The sequence below is a fragment of the Hypanus sabinus genome, chromosome 18 (genome assembly GCF_030144855.1).
Source record: "Hypanus sabinus isolate sHypSab1 chromosome 18, sHypSab1.hap1, whole genome shotgun sequence".
Lineage (NCBI taxonomy): Eukaryota > Metazoa > Chordata > Chondrichthyes > Myliobatiformes > Dasyatidae > Hypanus > Hypanus sabinus.
Genome location: NC_082723.1, coordinates 66199383 through 66218584, shown reverse-complemented (window position 1 = coordinate 66218584; position 19202 = coordinate 66199383). Strand labels below are relative to the sequence as shown.

Below are 19202 nucleotides of genomic sequence, written 5' to 3'. Positions count from 1 at the left end.
GCATGTGTCCTGAAATTTGTTAACTTAGCAGCAGCAGTTCAATGCAATACATCACAAGATCACAAGACAAAGGAGCAGACGTAGGCCATTCGGCCCATCGAGTCTGCTCCGCCACTCCTCCATGAGCTAAACTATTCTCCCATCTAGTTCCAATTTCTGTCTTTTTCACCATATCCCTTGATATCCTGACTAATTGCATAATATAGAAGAAGAAGAAGAAAATAATAATAATAAATAAATAAGTCAATTTACCATATTACACATACTGAATAGATTAGATTGTGCAAAAACAGAAATAATGCATAGGAAAAAAGTGAGGTAGTATTCGTGGGTTAAATGACCATCTAGGAAATGAATGGCAGAGGGGAAAAAGTTGTTCCTGAATTGCTGAGTGTGTGTCTTCAGGTTTCTGTAACTCCTACCTGATGGTAACAGTGAGAAAAGGGCATGCTCTGGGTGCTGGAGGACCTTAATAATGGACACTGCCTTTCTGATACACCGCCTCATGAAGATGTCCTGGGTATTTTGTCAGCTGGTACGCAAGATGGAGCTGACTAATTTCACAACCCACTTTCAGTCCTGTACAGTAGCTCCCACCCCCCACACCAGACAGTGATGCAGCCTGTCAGAATGCTCTCCACAGTACAGCTATATAAGTTTTTGAATGTATTTGTTGACATACCAATCTCTTCAAACTCCTAATGAAGTATAACCATATAACCATATAACAATCACAGCACGGAAACAGGCCATCTCGGCCCTCCTAGTCCATGCCGAACTCTTAATCTCACCTAGTCCCACCTACCCGCACTCAGCCCATAGCCCTCCACTCCTTTCCTGTCCATATACCTATCCAATTTTACCTTAAATGACACAACTGAACTGGCTTCTACTACTTCTACAGGAAGCTCATTCCACACAGCTATCACTCTCTGAGTAAAGAAATACCCCCTTGTATTTCCCTTAAACTTCTGCCCCCTAACTCTCAAATCATGTCCTCTCGTTTGAATCTCCCCTACTCTCAATGGAAACAGCCTATTCACGTCAACTCTATCTATCCCTCTCAAAATTTTAAATACCTCGATCAAATCCCCCCTCAACCTTCTACGCTCCAATGAATAGAGACCTAACTTGTTCAACCTTTCTCTGTAACTTAAGTGCTGAAACCCAGGTAACATCCTAGTAAATCGTCTCTGCACTCTCTCTAATTTATTGATATCTTTCCTATAATTTGGTGACCAGAACTGCACACAATATTCTAAATTTGGCCTTACCAATGCCTTGTACAATTTTAACATTACATCCCAACTTCTGTACTCAATGCTCTGATTTATAAAGGCCAGCATTCCAAAAGCCTTTTTCACCACCCTATCCACATGAGACTCCACCTTCAGGGAACTATGCACTGTTATTCCTAGATCTCTCTGTTCCTCTGCATTCCTCAATGCCCTACCATTTACCCTGTATGTTCTATTTGGATTATTCCTGCCAAAATGTAGAACCTCACACTTCTCAGCATTAAACTCCATCTGCCAACATTCAGCCCATTCTTCTAACCGGCATAAATCTCCCTGCAAGCTTTGAAACCCCACCTCATTATCCACAACACCTCCTACCTTAGTATCATCGTCATTCTTACTAATCCAATTTACCACCCCATTATCCAGACCATTTATGTATATTACAAACAACATTGGGCCCAGAACAGATCCCTGAGGCACCCCGCTAGTCACCGGCCTCCATCCCAATAAACAATTATCCACCACTACTCTCTGGCATCTCCCATCTAGCCACTGTTGAATCTATTTTATCACTCCAGCATTAATACCTAACGACTGAACCTTCTTAACTAACCTTCCATGTGGAACTTTGTCAAAGGCTTTGCTGAAGTCCATATAGACTACATCCACTGCCTTACCCTCGTCAACATTATAGTTACTATCTTGCCTTCTTTATAACTGCATCGATATATTGGGACCTGGTTAAGTGCTCAGAGATCTTGACACCCAGGAATTTGAAACTGCTCACTCTCTCCATTTCTGATCCCTCTATGAGGATTGGTGTGTGTTCCTTTGTTTTTCCCTTCCTGAAATCCACAATCAGCTCTTTTGGCTTACTGACGTTGAGTGCAAGGTCATTGCTACAACACCACTCCACTAGTTGGCATATCTTACTCCTGTACGCCTTCCCATCTCCATCTGAGATTCTACCAACAATGGCTGTATCATCAGCAAATTTACAGATGCTATTTCTGCTATGCCTAGCCACACAGTCACGGGTGAGAGTAGAGCAGTGGGATAAGCACACACCCCTGAGGTGCACCAGTGTTGATCGTCAGTGAGGAGGATATGTTATCACCAATCCATACATATTGTACCCTACTGGTTTGGAAGGCGAGGATCCAGTTACAGAGGGAGGTAAAGAGACCCAAGTTCTGTAAATTTTCAATCAGGATTGTGGGAATGATGGTATTAAATGCCGAGCTATATTCGATGAGCAGCATCCTAACGTAGGTGTTAGTATTGTCCAGGTGAGCTAAGGCTATATGCGGAGCCATTGGGATTGCATCTGCCATTGACCCATTGTGGCGATAGGCAAATTGCAATGGTTCCAGGTCCTTGCTGAGGCAGGAGTTGAGTCTAGTCATGACCACCGTCTCAAAAGTATTTCATCACTGTAGATGTGAGTGCTACCAGGCAATAGTCATTAAGGCAGCTCTGCATGGTCTCACCCTTCCAGTATCTCTGGCATTCTTTCCCTGTGTTTTGTTACTCACAGTTCCTGCATCTGCAGTATTGTATATCATTGGTTTTGTAACTCACCATTCCTGCATCTGTGCAATTGTGGTTCTCCTCTGCCTGTAACTCACCATTGTTGTATCTGCAGTATTTGATTCTTCAGTCCCTCGTCCCTTACCATTACAGAATATTATTTATTTTACATTCTTGGGAGATATAGCTCACCAAGCTGTGACACCCTTTGTGGTATGGTTTAAAATAACCAATTAACTTCCTAACCAGTACACCTTTGGACTGTGGGAGGAAAAAGGGGCACCCAGAGGAAACTCATGTGCACATGGGAAATACAAACCTACCTACAGAGGTCGCCGGAATCGAACTCTTAATTCCAACACCCCAAGCTGTGCCAATAAATAAATCCCAGTGCCGAAACCCAGGATTGAACCAGGGTCCTACAGATCTTCAGCTGAACACTCTCCCAACTGAGCTATTTCAGCTGACACAGCTGCAGTATTGTATGTCTCAGGTACATTGTACCTCACAATACCAGCATCTGCACTATTGTATTTCCATGTACCTTGTACCTCAACAGTCCATCATCTGCAGTATTGTAGTTCTACTGTGCTTTAAAACTCTCTATTCTTGTGTATGTGGTATTTTATTTTTCCCCTGCTTTGTACCTCACTGCACCAGCATCAGTGGTATTGTATTACCCCATGCTTCCTACCTCACCTTTCCGGACTCTGCAGTATTGTATTTCTCCTGTGCTCTGAGCCTCAACATTCCAGTAAATGTGGAATTGTGGTTCTTCTTGTCCTTGTACCACACCATTCCTGTATTATATAGAATTATATTTCTCCTGTGCTTTATACCTCACCATTACTGTATCTGCAGAATTGTATTACTTCTGTGCTCTGTAACTTGCTTTATCTGCAGAATTGTACCTTTCTTGTCCTATATACCTCACTGTTGCTTTATCTGTGGTATTGTAGCTTTCTTGTGCCTGGTAACTCACCATTGCTTCATCTGCAGTATTGAAGATCCTCACTATATTTTGTTCCTCCTCTGCCTTGTACCTCACCATCGCTGTCTACTGTATTCTGAATCCCCTCTCCCTTGTCCTTCACCATCACAGAATATTATTTATTTTATTTTATTCAGCGATAGAGTGCAGAACCGGCCCGTCCAGCCCACCAAGCTGTGCCACTCAGGAACTCTGATTTAACCCTAACCTAATGGTGGGATGGTTTGAAAAAGCAATGAAGCTACTAACCAGTACGTCTTTGTACTGTGGGAGGAAACCGGAGCAGTTGGAGGAAATGGACATGGGAAGGAATTAACAACCTAGACAGAACATCGAAAGTGAACTCTGACACCCCACGTTGTAATAGTGTCACACAGACCACTACGGTGCCGTTGTATCCAATAAATAAGTCCCAGTGCTGAAACCCGGGTTTGAACCAGGGTCCTACAGATCTTCAGCTGAACTGTCTGCCAACTGAGCTATTTCAGCTGACATATCTGCAGTATTGTTATTCTCCATTGTTCTTTATCTCACTATTGAAGCATCTGCAGTATTGTATTTCCCCTGTCCTTTGTATCTCCAACATCCCTCTATCTGCATTACTGTATACTCACCTGCCTTGTACCTCACCATTGAACTATCTGCAGTGTTTGTTCCTCCTCTGCCTTGTACCTCACTATTCCAGCATCTATGTTATTTTAGTTCTCCTCTGCCTGGATCCTCACCGTTGCTGTATCTGCAGCATTGTGGTTCTGCTCTGCCTTGTACCTCAGTATTCCAGCATATCTAGATCTTCTCTCCTTAAAACCACATCCTTCCAGTATATATGACATTGTACGTCCCTGTGCTTTATACCTCACCATTCCTGTATCTGCAGAACTGTAGTTCTCTGCAGCCTTATACCTCATCTTTGCTGTATCTGCAGTATTGTACCTTATCTGTGCCTTAGATCATAAGAGATGGGAGCAGAATTAGGCCATTCAGCCCATCGAGTCTGCTCTGCCATTCCATCATGGCTGATCCTGGACCCCCCTCAACTCCATATACCTGCCTTCTTGCCATATCCTTTGATGCCCTGACCGATCAGGAATCTATCAACTTCTGCTTTAAACATACCCACGGGCTTGTCCTCCACCACCTGTGGCAGAGCATTCCGTGGATTCACTGCTCTCTGGCAACCTGTAAATTAACCTTATGGGAATCTTGTAGAAGGACTCCTAAGTTCGTCTGCACCTCTGATGTTTGAACCTTCTCCCCGTTTAGATAATGGTCTGCACTATTATTCCTGCTTTATATCATTGGCTAGTTTGCCCTCATTTACAGTTGTGACATTACCCTTATTACATTCCTTTTTCAGCTCCCTGTGCAAACTCAACCCCACACCTTGGCTACTATTTGGAGGCCTATATATGATTCCGAGAATTTTTTTTCCTTTGCAATTTGTTAACCCCACCCACAAAGATTCAACATTCTCTGACCCTATGTCACCTTTCTAAAGATGTAATTCCATCTTTTACCAGTATTTAAATACAACATCTTCAGTGCTGCATTCTGCACCCTTTTGAATTTGGCCTCTGTGGTACAATTTAACTCCTTGCTCTGTCTGTATTTGTACCGAACCATTGCCTTGACCTTCCTTAAATTCATGTTATGTCCATCATCTACTTGCTGGCTCATCCTCAGATCTATCACACTGGTTCCCATTCCCCATCATATTAGTTTAAACCGCCCCCAACAGCTCTAGTGAACCTGCCCACAAAAATATTGGCCCCCCTCGGATTCAAGTGCAAACCGTCCCTTTTGTAAAGGTCACACCTGCCGCAGAACAGGTCCCAATTATCCAGAAATCCGAATCCCTGCACTCTGCTCCAATTCTTCACCCACGCATTTATCTGCCACCTCATTCTATACCTACCCTCTGTCGCGTGGCACAGGCAACAATCTCAAGATTATGACCCTTAAGATCCTGTTTCTCAGCTTCCTTCCTAACTCCCTGTATTCTGTTTACAGGAACTCCTCCCATTTTCTACCCACGTCATTGGTACCAATATGTACCACAACCTCTGGCTGCTCACCCTCCCGTTTCAGGATATTGTAGAATCATTCAGAAACATCACGAACACTGGCACCTGGGAGGCAAACTACCATCCGTATTTCTTTGTCACATCCATAGAATCACCTGTCTGTCCCCCTAAATATAGAGTCCGAATCACTGCTGCCATCCTTGTCAGTTCCCCACCCTCCTGGGCCACAGGGCCAGACTCAGTAACAGAGGTACGGCCACTGTCATTTCCCCCATGTAGATCCCGAACCACCCCCCCCCCCCAACAGTACTCAAATGGAGTATTTATCATTTAAGGGGCTGGCCACAGGGGTGCTGTCTACTATCTGAAGTTCTCCCTTCCCTCTCCTGACGGTCACCCATTTATCTGTCTCCTTTAGCCTTGGGGTGACTACCTCCCTGTAGCTCCTGTCTATCACTGCCTCACTTTCCCTAACAAACCGAAGGTCATCAAGCTGCAGCTCCAGTTCCCTTACACGGTCTCTCAGGAGCTGCATTTCAATGCACCAGGTGCGGATGTCGCCACTGGGGAGGGTAAGCAACCAGAACAGAACATTGGCCCTGTAGACATACCTCCTATTCTCTCAACAGTTAAATAAGATCTGGAGTTCTTATTTAAGTAAGACGTGAACTTATCTACTTACCTTGCTCCCACCTGTTCTTGCTAAAGGCCTGTTGAGCCAAAGCCTTACCACTCTGACTCAGCCCACTCTGATGATGACCACTGCACAAGACGGGACCCCTCTTTTATGCAGACTGGGATTTTTTAAGCTTTTTGATGGACTTGCACAGGAACCATTCTACTGCACAGTACTCCTATCAACAACTCCCATGTAGAAAACCTCCAGCTTTTTAAAGCTCTTCGCCTCGTCCCTCACCATTACAGAATATTATTTATTTTATTGAGAGATACAGCCCACCAAGGAACAAGCCCACCAAGAGACACCCAGGAACACTAACATAATTGTGGTACAGTTTAACAATACAATTAACCTACTGACCATACTATGTTTGGCAGGGCAGTGTATAAGGGAAGCACGTACAAACCTGTGTACAGAGGATGCCACAATTGAATTCCAAACTGTGATGCCCCGAGCTGCAATACTGTCACACCAACTGCTATGTGACCATGAGGCCCAATAAACAAGTCCCGGGATTGAACCAGGGACCTTTAAAGATCTTCAGTCTAACACTCTCCCAGCTGAGCTATTTCGCCTGACACAGCTGCTGTATTGTTGTTCTCCACTCTTGTGTACCTCACCATTGCAGCATCTGCAGTATTGTATGTCTCCAGTACATTGTACCTCACAATTCCAGCATCTGCACTGTTGCATTTCCATATGCTTTGTACCTCATCTGTCCATCATCTGCAGTATTGTAGTTCTACTGTGCTTTAAAACTCTCCTCTGCCTTGTACCTCACTGCTCCAGCACCAGTGGTATTGTATTACCCCGTGCTTCCTACCTCATCTTTCCGGACTCTGCAGTATTGTATTTCTCCTGTGCTCTGAGCCTCAACATTCTAGTAAATGTGGAATTGTGATTCTCCTCTGCCTTAACCTCACCATTCCTGTATCTGCGGAATTGCATTACTTCTGTGCTTTGTAACTCACCGTTGCTGTATCTGCGGAATTGTGATTTATCGCTCCCTCGTCCCTCACCATTACAGAATTTTATTTATTTGATTTTATTGAGAGAGACCAGACTCTGCACATGAGAAGGACATACAAACTTGCATACAGAGGACGCCACAGTTGAACTCTAAACTGTGCCCCAAGCTGTAAAAGTGTCACACCGACTGCTATGTGACCATGCGGCCTAATAAGTAAGTCCCAGTGCCAAAACCCGGAATTGAACCAGGTACCTTTAAATCTTCAGTCTCATGCTCTCCCAACTGAGCTAGTTCGGCTGACATATCTACAGTACTGTTGTTCTCCACTCTTGTGTACCTCACCATTGCAGCTTCTGCAGTATTGTATTTCACCGTGCTTTTAACCTGACCATTCCTCTGTCTGCGGTATTGTACACTCCTCTGCCTCGTACCTCACCTTTGCTGTATCTGCGGTGCTGCAGTTCTCCTGTCCCTCGACCCTGACCAGTACAGAATATTATTTATTTTATTTTATTCAGAACTACAGCGCAGAACACGCCAGTCCGGCCTACCAGGCTGTGCAATCGATGGATTCATGCCAGCCGCCTAGGAATCCACTGATTTAAGTCTAACCCAATCATGGGATGGTTTAAAATAATCAGTTAAACTTCTAACCAGTACGTCTTTGGACTGTGGGAGCAAACCGCAGCACCCCGGAAGAAACCCATATGCACATGGGAAGGACTTTCAAACCTACTTACAGAGGATGTCAGAATTGAACTCTGAAATCAAATGAGCTCCAATAGTGTCACTCTAACTGCTGTTACCATTGTGCCTATTAAGTAAGTTCCAGTGCTGAAACCCAGGATTGAACCAGAGACCTTTAGATCTTCAATCTAACGTTCTCCCAAATGAGCTGTTTCAGCTGACACAGCTGCTGTGTCATTTTTTACAAATTTTTTTACAACTTTTATTGTCATTTTCCTCTCTTGTGTACCTCACCATTGCAGCATCTGCAGTATTGTATATCTCTTGTACATTGTACCTCACAATTCCAGCATCTGCACTGTTGTATTTCCATGTGCTTTCTACCTCACCAGTCCATCATCTGCAGTATTGTTGTTCTACTGTTCTTTAAATCTCTCTATCCTTGTGTATGTGGTATTTTATTTCTCCTCTGCCTTGTACCTTACTGTTCCAGCATCAGTGGTATTGTATTTCCCTGTGCTTCGTAACTCACCTTTCCGGACTCTGCAGTATTGTATTTCTCCTGTACTTTGAGCCTCATGATTCTGGTAAATGTGGAATTGTGATTCTCCTCTGCTTTGTACTTCACCGTTCCTGTATCTGTGGTATTGTAGTTCTCCTCTGCCTGGCTCCTCACTGCTCCAGCATCTGTAGTATTGCTCCTCCTCCGCTTTGTACCTCGCTGTTGCTATACCCGTGTTATTATAGCTTTCCTGTGCCTTTAACCTCAACATCACTGTATCTGCAGAATTTTATTTCGCCTGTGCTTTGTACCTCACCATTGCTTCATCTGTGGTATTGTAGCTTTCTTGTGCTTTGTAACTCACCATTGCTTTATCTGCGGTATTGACATCCCTCACTGTTCCAGCATCTGGAGTATTTTGTTCCTCCTCTGCCTTGTATGTCACTGTTGCTGTCTATGGTATTGTGAATCTCCTCTCCCCCGTCCCTCACCATTACAGAATATTATTTATTTTATTCAGAGATAGAGCGCAGAACAGGCCCATCCGGCCCACCAAGCTGTGCCACTCAGGAGCTCTGATTTAGCACTAACCTAATGGTGGGATGGTTTAAAAAAAATCAATGAACCTACTAACCAGTATGTCTTTGGACTGTGGAACGAACAGATGGAGGACATGGAGATGAGAAGATGGGAAGGACTTACCAATTTGGACAGAACATCAAAAGTGAACTCTGAACTCTGTCACCCCACGCTGTAATGGTGTCACGCAGACCATTCCAGTACCATTGTGTCCAATAAATAAGTCCCAGTGCTGAAACCCAGGACTGAACCAGGGCCTTTAGATCTTCAGTCTAACGCTCTCCCGACTGAGCTATTTCAGCTGACATATCTACAGTATTGTTATTCTCCACTGTTCTTTATCTCACCATTGCAGCATCTGCAGTATTATATTTTCCCTGTGCTCTGTACCTCCAACAGTATTGTACACTCATCTGCCATGTACCTCACCATTGAACTATCTGCAGTATTTTCCTCCTCCTCTGCCTTGTTGCTTTATCTGTGGTATTGAAGTTCCTCACAATTCCAGTATTTGCAGTGTTTTGTTCCTCCTCTGCCTTGTACCTCACCGTTGCTGTATCTGCAGCATTGTGTGCTCCTCTGCCTTGTACCTCACTATTCTAGCATCTGTAGTATTTTAGTTCTCCCCTGCATAAACCTTATCCTTCCAGTATCTATGACATTGTACTTCCCTGTGCTTTGTACCTCACCGTTCCTGTATCTGCAGTATTGTACCTTTCCTATACCTGAGACCATAAGAGATGGGAGCAGAATTGGACCATTCAGCCCCTGGTGTCTGTTCTGTCACTCCATGGCTGGTCCTGGATCCCCCACAACTCCATACACCTGTCTCCTTGTCATATACTTTGATGCCCTGACCGATAAGGAATCTATCAACTTCTGCTTTAAACATACCCACGGGCTTGTCTTCCACCACAGTCTGTGGCAGAGAATTCCACAGATTCACTGCTCTCTGAGAACCTGTAAATTTATCTTCTGGGAATCTTGCACGAGCACTCCCAAGTCTCTTTGAACCTCTGACATTTGAACCTTCTCCCCATTTAGATAATTATCCGCAATATTGTTCTTGCTTTATATTATTGGCTAGTTTGTTCTCATTTACAATTGTGGCATTACCTTTATTACGTTCCTTTTTCAGTTCCCTGTGCAATTGCAACCCCACATCTTGGCTACTATTTGGAGGCCTACATATGATTTCCATAATGGGTTTTTTTACTTTTGCAGTTTGTTAACCCAACACACAAAGATTCAACATTCTCTGTCACTATGTCTCCTCTTTCTAAAGATGTAATTCCATCTCTTACCAACAGAGGCACACTACCGCATATGCATTCCTGCCTGTCCTTTCCATACAAAGTTTATCCTTTGATGTTATGCTCCCAACTTTGATCTTCTTTAAGCCACAACTCAGTGATGCCCACAACTTCATGCTGACCGATCTCTAATTGCGCCACGAGTTCACTGTCACTTCCCCCATGTAGATCCCGCCCTGCCCCTCCCCCAACAGTAATCAAATGTAGTATTTATTATTGAAGGGGCCGGCCACAGATGCACTCTCCACTATCTATAGTTCTCCCTTCCCTCTCCTGACAGTCACCCATTTAACTGTCTCCTTACCCTTGGGGTGACTGCTTTCCTGTAGCTCTTGCCTATCACTGCTTCACTTTCCCTAATAAGCTGAACGTTGTTGTGAAGCAGCTCCAGTTCCCTAACACAGTCTCTCAGGAGCTGCATCTCGATGCACCGGGTGCAGGTGTGGCCACTGGGGAGGCAGGTAGTCTTGTGGAAATCCCACATCTGGCACCCAGGATAGGGCACTGGCCCTGTAGACATAACCCCTATTCTCTCGAGCATTTAATAATAAAAAGGAGTGAGATGATCTATTTCCTTGTTTGTGCCTGTTCTTGCTGAAGCCCTGTTGAGCCAAACCCTTACCACTCCGGTGATGACCACACCACTAGACGGGACCCCTCTTTTATGCAGACTGGGTTTTTAAAGCTTTTTGCCCGATTTGCATGGGAACGCTTCTACTGCGTCTGTGCAATACTCAGATCACAATACATGCTGAAAAATCTCCTGCTTATTAAAGCTCTTTATGTCGTCCCTCACCACTACAGAATATTATTTATTTTATTTTAATGAGAGATAGAGCACAGAACAGGCCTGTCCAGTTCACCCAGCTGTTCCACCCAGGCATCCACCAATTTAACCGTAACCTAATTATGGTATGGTTTAAAAATACAATTAACCTACTAACTAGTCTGGCTTTGTACAGAGGGACGGCGTACATGGGAAGGACGTACTAAACTTAGTTTCAGAGGATGCCACAATTGAATTCCAAACTCTGACTCCATGAGCTGTAATAGTGTCACATTAACTGCTATGCTATTGCAGTGCCAATAAATATGTAGCAGTGCCGAAACCCGGGATTGAACCAGGGACCTTTAGATCTTCAGTCTAACGCTCTCCCAACTGAGCTATTTCGGCTGATATGTCTCTATGTTTGTGGTTCACCTCTGTCTTACACCTCACTGTACCTGTATCTGCAGTATTGTATTTCCCCTGCGATTTAAACCTCACTGTTGCTGTGTCTGCAGTATTGTATTTCTTCTGCGATTTAAACCTCACTGTTGCTGTGTCTGCAGTATTGTATTTCCCCTGCGATTTAAACCTCACTGTTGCTGTGTCTGCAGTATTGTATTTCTTCTGCGATTTAAACCTCACTGTTGCTGTGTCTGCAGTATTGTATTTCTTCTGCAATTTAAACCTCACTGTTGCTGTATCTGCAGTATTGTATTTCTCCTGCAATTTAAACCTCACTGTTGCTGTATCTGCAGTATTGTATTTCTCCTGCAATTTAAACCTCACTGTTGCTGTATCTGCAGTATTGTATTTCTCCTGCAATTTAAACCTCACTGTTACTGTATCTGCAGTATTGTATTTCTCCTGCTATTTAAACCTCACTGTTATTGTATCTGCAGTATTGTATTTCTCCTGCAATTTAAACCTCACTGTTGCTGTATCTGCAGTATTGTATTTCTCCTGCAATTTAAACCTCACTGTTGCAGTATCTGCAGTATTGTATTTCTCCTGCTATTTAAACCTCACTGTTGTTGTATCTGTAGTATTGTCGTCCTCCGCTCCCTCATCCCTCACCAGTACAGAATATTATTCATTTTATTTCATTGAGAGATCCAGTGAAGAACAGGAACCCTCTGATTTAACCATACCCTAATTGTGTGATGATTTAAAATACAAATTAACCTATTAATCAGTACGTCTTTGGACCGTAGCAGGAAACAAGAGCAGCCGGAGGAAACCCATGTAAACAATGGAAGGTATTACAAACTCTCTTACACAAGACGTTGCAATTTGAACTCCAAACTCCGAACTCTGATGACACAAGCTGTAATAGAGTCACACTGGGGCCCAATAAATAATTCCCAGTGCTGAAACCCGGGATTGAACTAGGGACCTTTAGATCTTCAGTCTAACGTTCTCCCAACTGAGCTATTTCTGCTGACACTGCTACAATATTGTTATTCTCCACTCTCGTGTACCTCACCATTGCAGCATCTGCAATATTTAACGTCTCTTGTACACTTTAACTCACAATTCCAGCATCTGCACTATTGTATTTCCATGTACTTTTTACCTCAACAGCCCATCATCTGCAGTATTGTAGTTCTTTTGTGATTTAAAACTCACTATTGTTGTGTATATGGCATTTTATTTCTCCTCTGCCTTGTACCTCACTGCTCCAGCATCAGCGGTATTGTAGTCCTCTGTACTTCGTACCTCAGCTTTCCGGACTCTGCAGTATTATATTTCTCCTGTGCTTTGAGCCTCAACATTCCAGTAAATGTGGAATTGTGATTCTCCTCTGCCTTCCACCTCACCATTCCTGTACCTGCAGAATTGTATTACTTCTCTGCTTTGTAATTCACTGTTGCATTATCTATGTTACTGTACCTTTCTTGTGCTTTGTACCTCACCATTGCTTTATCTGCGGTATTGTAGCTTTCTTATGCTTTAGAACTCACCGTTGCTTTATCTGCGGTATTGAGATTCCTCCCGTTCCAGCATCTGCAATATTTTATTCCTCTGCCTTGTACCTCACCGTTCGATATCTGCAGTATTGTATACTCATCTGCCTTTTTCCTCACCGTTGCTGTATCTTCAGTATTCTGGTTCTGCTCTGCCTGGTCCCTCACTGTTCCAGTATCTGCAGTGTTTTTCTCCTCCTCTGCCTTGTACCTCACCGTTGCAGTATCTGCAACATTGTACACTCCTCTGCCTTGTCCCTCACTATCCCTGCGACTCCTCTACGTAAAACCTCAACCTTCCAGTATCTGTAACATTGTACTTCCCTGTACTTTGCACCTCACCATTCCTTTATCTGTAGAACTGTGGTTCTCCTTCACCTTGTACCTCATCATTGCTGCATCTGCAGTATTGTACCTTCTCTCTGCTTTAGACCATAAGAGATGGGAGCAGAATTAGGCCATTCAGTCCATCGAGTCTGCTCTGTCATTTCCACCATGGCTGATCCTGGATCCACCCCTCCCCCCCTAACTCCATACACCTGTCTCCTTACCATATCCTTTGATACCCTCACCGATCAAGAATCTATCAATTTCTGCTTAAACATACACACGGGCTTGTCCTCCACTACAGTCTGTGACAGAGAATTCCACAGATTCACTGCTGTCTGGCAACCGGTAAATTAATCTTCTGGGAATCTTGTACGAGGACTCCTAAGTACCTCTGCACCTCTGATGTTTGAACCTTCTCCCCATTTAGAAAATGGTCTGCACTATTGTTCCTGCTTTATATTATTGAGCTAATTTGCCCTCATTTACAGTTGTGACATTACCCGTATTACATTCCTTTTTCAGCTCCCTGTGCAATCTCAACTCCACACCTTGGCTACTATTTGGAGGCCCATACAGTATATGATTCCCATAATGTTTTTTTTACCCTTATAGTTTGTTTTACCCCACGCACAAAGATTCAACTTTCTCTGACCCTATGTCACCTCTTTCTAAAGACGTAATTCCATCTCTAACCAGCAGAGTCACACCACTGCCCTTGCCTTCCTGTCTGTCCTTTCAATACAAAGTATATCCTTTGATGTTAAGTTCCCAACAATCACCTTCTTTCAGCCACGACTCAGTGATGCCCACAACTTCATACTGACCAATTTCTAATTGAACCACTAGTTCATCCACCTTATTCTGAATGCTAAGCAGATTTCAATACACTTTCAGTCCTGCATTCTTCACCCTTTTGAATTTTGCCTCTGTGGTACAATTGAACTCTTTGCTCTGTCTGCATTTGCACCCAATCATTAGCTTGTCCTTCCTTAAATTCATGTTACATCCATCATCTACTTGTAAACCCGCTGGCTCATCCTCAGCTCTATCACACTGGTTCCCATGCCCCACCATATTAGTTTAAACCGCTCCCAACAGTTCTAGTGAACCTGCCCACAATAATATTGGCCCTCCTCGGATTCAAGTTCAACCAACCCCTTTTAAACAGGCCGCATCTGCTGCAGGAGGTCCCAATTATCCAGAAATCTGAATCTCTGCACTCTGCTCCAATTCTTCACCCACGCATTTATCTGCCACCGTATTCTATTCCTATCCTCACTGTCGCGTGGCACAGGCAACAATCTCAAGATTACAACCCTTAAGGTCCTGCTTCTCAGCTTCCTTCCTAACTCCCTGTATTCTGTTTTCAGGACCTCCTCCCTTTCTCTACCTATGTCATTGGTACCAATGTGTACCACGACCTCTGGCTGCTCTCCCTCCCATTTCAGGATATTGTGGACACACTCAGAAACATCACGGACACTGGCTTCTGGGAGATAAACTACCATCCGTATTTCTTTGTCACATCCACAGAATCACCTGTCTGTCCCCCTAACTATAGAGTCCAAATCACTGCTGCCATCCTTGTCAGTTCCCCACCCTCCTGGGCCACAGGGCCAGACTCAGTGACAGAGGCATGGCCACTGTCACTTCCCCCATGTCGATCATGACACCCTCCCCAACAGTACTCAGATGGAGTATTTATTGTTGAAGGGGCCTGTCACAAGGGTGCTCTCCACTATCTGAAGTTCTCCCTTTTCTTCCCTGACAGACACCCATTTATCTGTCTCCTGTAGCCTTGGGGTGGCTACCTCCCTGTAGCTCCTGTCTATCACTGCCTCACTTTCCCTAACAAGCCGTAGGTCAACGTGCTGCAGCTGTAATTCCCTAACACAGTCTCTAAGGAATTGTATTTCGATGCACCAGGTGCAGATGTGGGAGTCTCCCGGAAATCCCACATCTGACACCCACAACAGAACACTGGTCCTGTGGACGTACACCCTGTTCTCTCCAGATTTAAATAATAAATAAGGAGTGAGATTACCTACAGACCTTGCTCCTGCCTGTTCTTGCTGAAGCCCTGTTGAATCAAAGCCTTACCACTCTGACTCAGACCACTCTGATGATAACCGTTCCACGAGACGGTACCACACTTTTATGCAGACTGGATTTTTAAAGCTTTTTGCACAACTTGAACATGAATGCTTCTACTGCATCTGCGTAGTACTCCAATCAACAATGCGTGACAAGAAAACCTCCTGCTTATTAAAGCTCTTCACCTCGTCCCTCACCACTACAGAATATTATTCATTTTATTTTATTGAGAGGTAGAGCACAGAACAGGCCTGTCCAGCCCACCCAGGAATCCACCGATTAAAACTATAGAACACTACAGCACAGAAATCAGGCCATCCAGCCCTTCTAGTCTGTGCCAAAACCTTATTCCGCTAGTCCCATTGACCTGCATCCAGTCCATAACCCTCCACACCTCTATCTATCTATGTATCTATCCAATTTATTCTTAAAACTTAAGAGTGAGCCCGCACTTACCAAGTCAGATGGCAGCTCATTCCACACTCCCGCCACTCCCTGAGTGAAGAAATTCCCCGTAATGTTCCCCCTAAACCTTTCCACTTTCACCCTAAAGCCACGTCTTCACATATTTATCTCTCCTAATCTAAGTGCTGTGCTGTGCTGTGGAGTTCATATACGTCTCTGGTCAAAGACCAATATATTCTTGCCTCTGAATGGGTTCAATACTCTGGAGTTTCGGAGAAAGATGAGCGGTTTCTTTAAAACAGGAAGGCAGATTATTATCTGAACAGTGTAGAGTTAGGTAAGGGAGAAATACAAAGAGATCTAGGAGTCCTTGTTCATCAGTCAATGAAGGTGAATGAGCAAGTGCAGCAGGCAGTGAAGAAGGCTAATGGAATGTTGGCCTTTATTACAAAGGGAATTGAGTACAAGAGCAAGGAAATCCTCTTGCATTTGTACAGGGCCCTGGTGAGACCACACCTGGAGTATTGTGTACAGTTTTGGTCTCCAGGGTTAAGGAAGGACATCCTGGCTGTAGAGGAAGTGCAGCGTAGATTCACGAGGTTAATTCCTGGGGTGTCAGGACTGTCTTACGCAGAGAGGTTAGAGAGACTGGGCTTGTACTTGCTGGAATTAAGGAGATTGAGAGGGGATCTGATTGCAACATATAAGATTATTAAGGGATTGGACAAGATAGAGGCAGGAAATATGTTCCAGATGCTGGGAGAGTCCAGTACCAGAAGGCATGGTTTGAGAATGAGGGGGAGGTCATTTAGGACAGAGTTAAGGAAAAACTTCTTCTCCCAGAGAGTTGTGGGGGTCTGCCTCGGAAGGCAGTTGAGGCCAATTCTCTGGATGCTTTCAAGGAGGAGCTAGCTAGGTATCCTATGGATAGGGGAATCAAGGGATATGGGGACAAGGCAGGAACCGGGTATTGATAGTAGATGACCAGCCATGATCTCAAAATGGCGGTGCAGGCTCGAAGGGCCGAATGGTCTACTTCTGCACCTATTGTCTATAAAACATACGAAATTCCTGAAATACAGAGTAAATGCAATACAAGTGACTCCCAGGCTGGGTTATCTAGAACTAGGGCCACAATCTCAAAGTAAGGGGTCAGAAGTCAGAGGAAATATCTTCACCCAGAAAATAATGAATATTTAAAATTCTGCACCCAGGAGGGCTATAGAGACTGAGTCATGAGAGAGAGATGGGTATATTGTTTTAACCGTAACCTAATTAGTGTATGGTATAAAAAATACAATTAACCTACGAACCAGTCTGGCTTTGGACAGAGGGACGGTGTACATGGGAAGGACGTACAAACTTACTTGCAGAGGATGCCACAACTGAATTCCAAACTCTAACACTATGAGCTGTAACAGTGTCACACTAACTGCTATGCTATCGCGGTGACAATAAAGATGTAGCAGTGCCGAAACCCGGGATTGAACCAGGGACCTTTAGATCTTCAGTCTAACGCTCTCCCAACTGAGCTATTTCGGCTGATATATCTGCATTATGTGGTTCACTGTCTTGTACCTCAGCATGCCAGTATCTGCAATATTGTAGTTCCCTCTGTATGGTATCTCACCATTCCATCTTCTGCAGTATTGTAGTTCCTTAAACCTCACCCTTCCAGTATCTCAGAATCAGCATCAGGTTCATTATCACCGGCATGTGTCCTGAAATTTGTTAACTTAGCAGCAGCAGTTCAATGCAATACATAATATAGAAGAAGAAAAATAATTATAATAAATAAATAAGTCAATTTACTGTATTACATCTATTGAATACTTATAAATTGTGCAAAAACAGAAATAATGTATAGGAAAAAAGTGAGGTAGTCTTTGCAGGTTAAATGGCCATTTAGGAAATGAAGGGCAGAGGGGAAGAAGCTGTTCCTGAGTCGCTGATTGTGTACCTTCAGGTTTGTCTACATCCTACCTGATGGTAACAGTGAGAAAAGGGCATGCCCTGGGTGCTGGAGGACCTTAATAATGGACACTGCCTTTCTGAGACACCACTCCTTGAAGATGTTTTGGGTTCTTTGTAGTTTAGTATGCAAGATGGAGCCGACTAAATTCACAACCCCCTTTCAGTTCTGTGCAGTAACCCCCGCCCCCCCCCACACCAGACTGCCGCAGGACAGCTCCAATTATCCAGAAACCTGAATCCCTGCACTCTGCTCCAATTTTTCACCTACGTATTTATCTGCCACCTCATTCTATTCCTACCCTCACTATCATGTGGCATGGGCAGGAATCACAGGATTACTACACCTGAGGTCCTGCTTCTCAACTTCCTTCCTAACTCCCTGTATTCTGTTTTCAGGACCTCTTCCCATTTTCTACCCATGTCATTGGTACCAATATGTACCACGACCTCTGGCTGCTCTCCCTCCCATTTCAGGATTGTAGAATCATTCAGAAACATCACGAACACTGGCATCTGGGAGTCAAACTACTATCTGTATTTCTTTGTCACGTCCACAGATTCACTTGTCTATCACCCTAACTATAGAGTCCAAATCACTGCTGCCATCCTTGTCAGTATTCTACTGTCCTGGGCCAAAAGTCACTTCCCCCATGTAGATCCTGTCTCCACCCCTCCCCAGCAGAACTCAAATGGAGTATTTATTGTTGAAGTGGCTGGTCACAGGGGTGCTCTGCAATATCTAAAGTTCTCCCTTCCCTCTCCTGTAGTCACCCATTTATCTGTCTCCTGTAGCGTCTGGGTGACTACCTCCCTGTAGCTCTTACCTATCACTGCCTCACTTTCGCTAACAAGCTGAAGGTCATTGAGCTACAGCTCCAGTTCCCTAACACGGTCTCCAAGGAGCTGCATCTCGATGCACCAGGTGCGGATGTCACCACTGGGGAGGGTAAGCAACCAGAACAGAACATTGGCCCTGTAGACATACCTCCTATTCTCTCAACAGTTAAATAAGATCTGGAGTTCTTATTTAAGTAAGGAGTGAACTTACCTACTTACCTTGCTCCCACCTGTTCTTGCCAAAGCCCTGTTGAGTCAAAGCCTTACCACTCTGACTCAGACCACTCTGATGATGACCGCTCCATTAGACAGG

At 44.2% G+C, this 19202-nt stretch overlaps 5 non-coding genes across 5 annotated transcripts; all 5 read right to left on the bottom strand.

Annotated features, from left to right (window-relative positions):
• Positions 1-7659: 7659 nt before the first annotated feature.
• On the bottom strand, positions 7660-7732 carry trnaf-gaa (transfer RNA phenylalanine (anticodon GAA)). Its single transcript has one exon. It is a non-coding gene; the product is annotated as a tRNA-Phe (tRNA).
• A 1701-nt stretch (positions 7733-9433) lies between these two features.
• On the bottom strand, positions 9434-9505 carry trnaf-gaa (transfer RNA phenylalanine (anticodon GAA)). The gene has a single exon. It is a non-coding gene; the product is annotated as a tRNA-Phe (tRNA).
• A 2112-nt stretch (positions 9506-11617) lies between these two features.
• On the bottom strand, positions 11618-11690 carry trnaf-gaa (transfer RNA phenylalanine (anticodon GAA)). The gene has a single exon. It is a non-coding gene; the product is annotated as a tRNA-Phe (tRNA).
• Positions 11691-12650: 960 nt separating this feature from the next.
• On the bottom strand, positions 12651-12723 carry trnaf-gaa (transfer RNA phenylalanine (anticodon GAA)). Its single transcript has one exon. It is a non-coding gene; the product is annotated as a tRNA-Phe (tRNA).
• Positions 12724-17547: 4824 nt separating this feature from the next.
• On the bottom strand, positions 17548-17620 carry trnaf-gaa (transfer RNA phenylalanine (anticodon GAA)). The gene has a single exon. It is a non-coding gene; the product is annotated as a tRNA-Phe (tRNA).
• Between the last annotated feature and the right edge of the window lie 1582 nt (positions 17621-19202).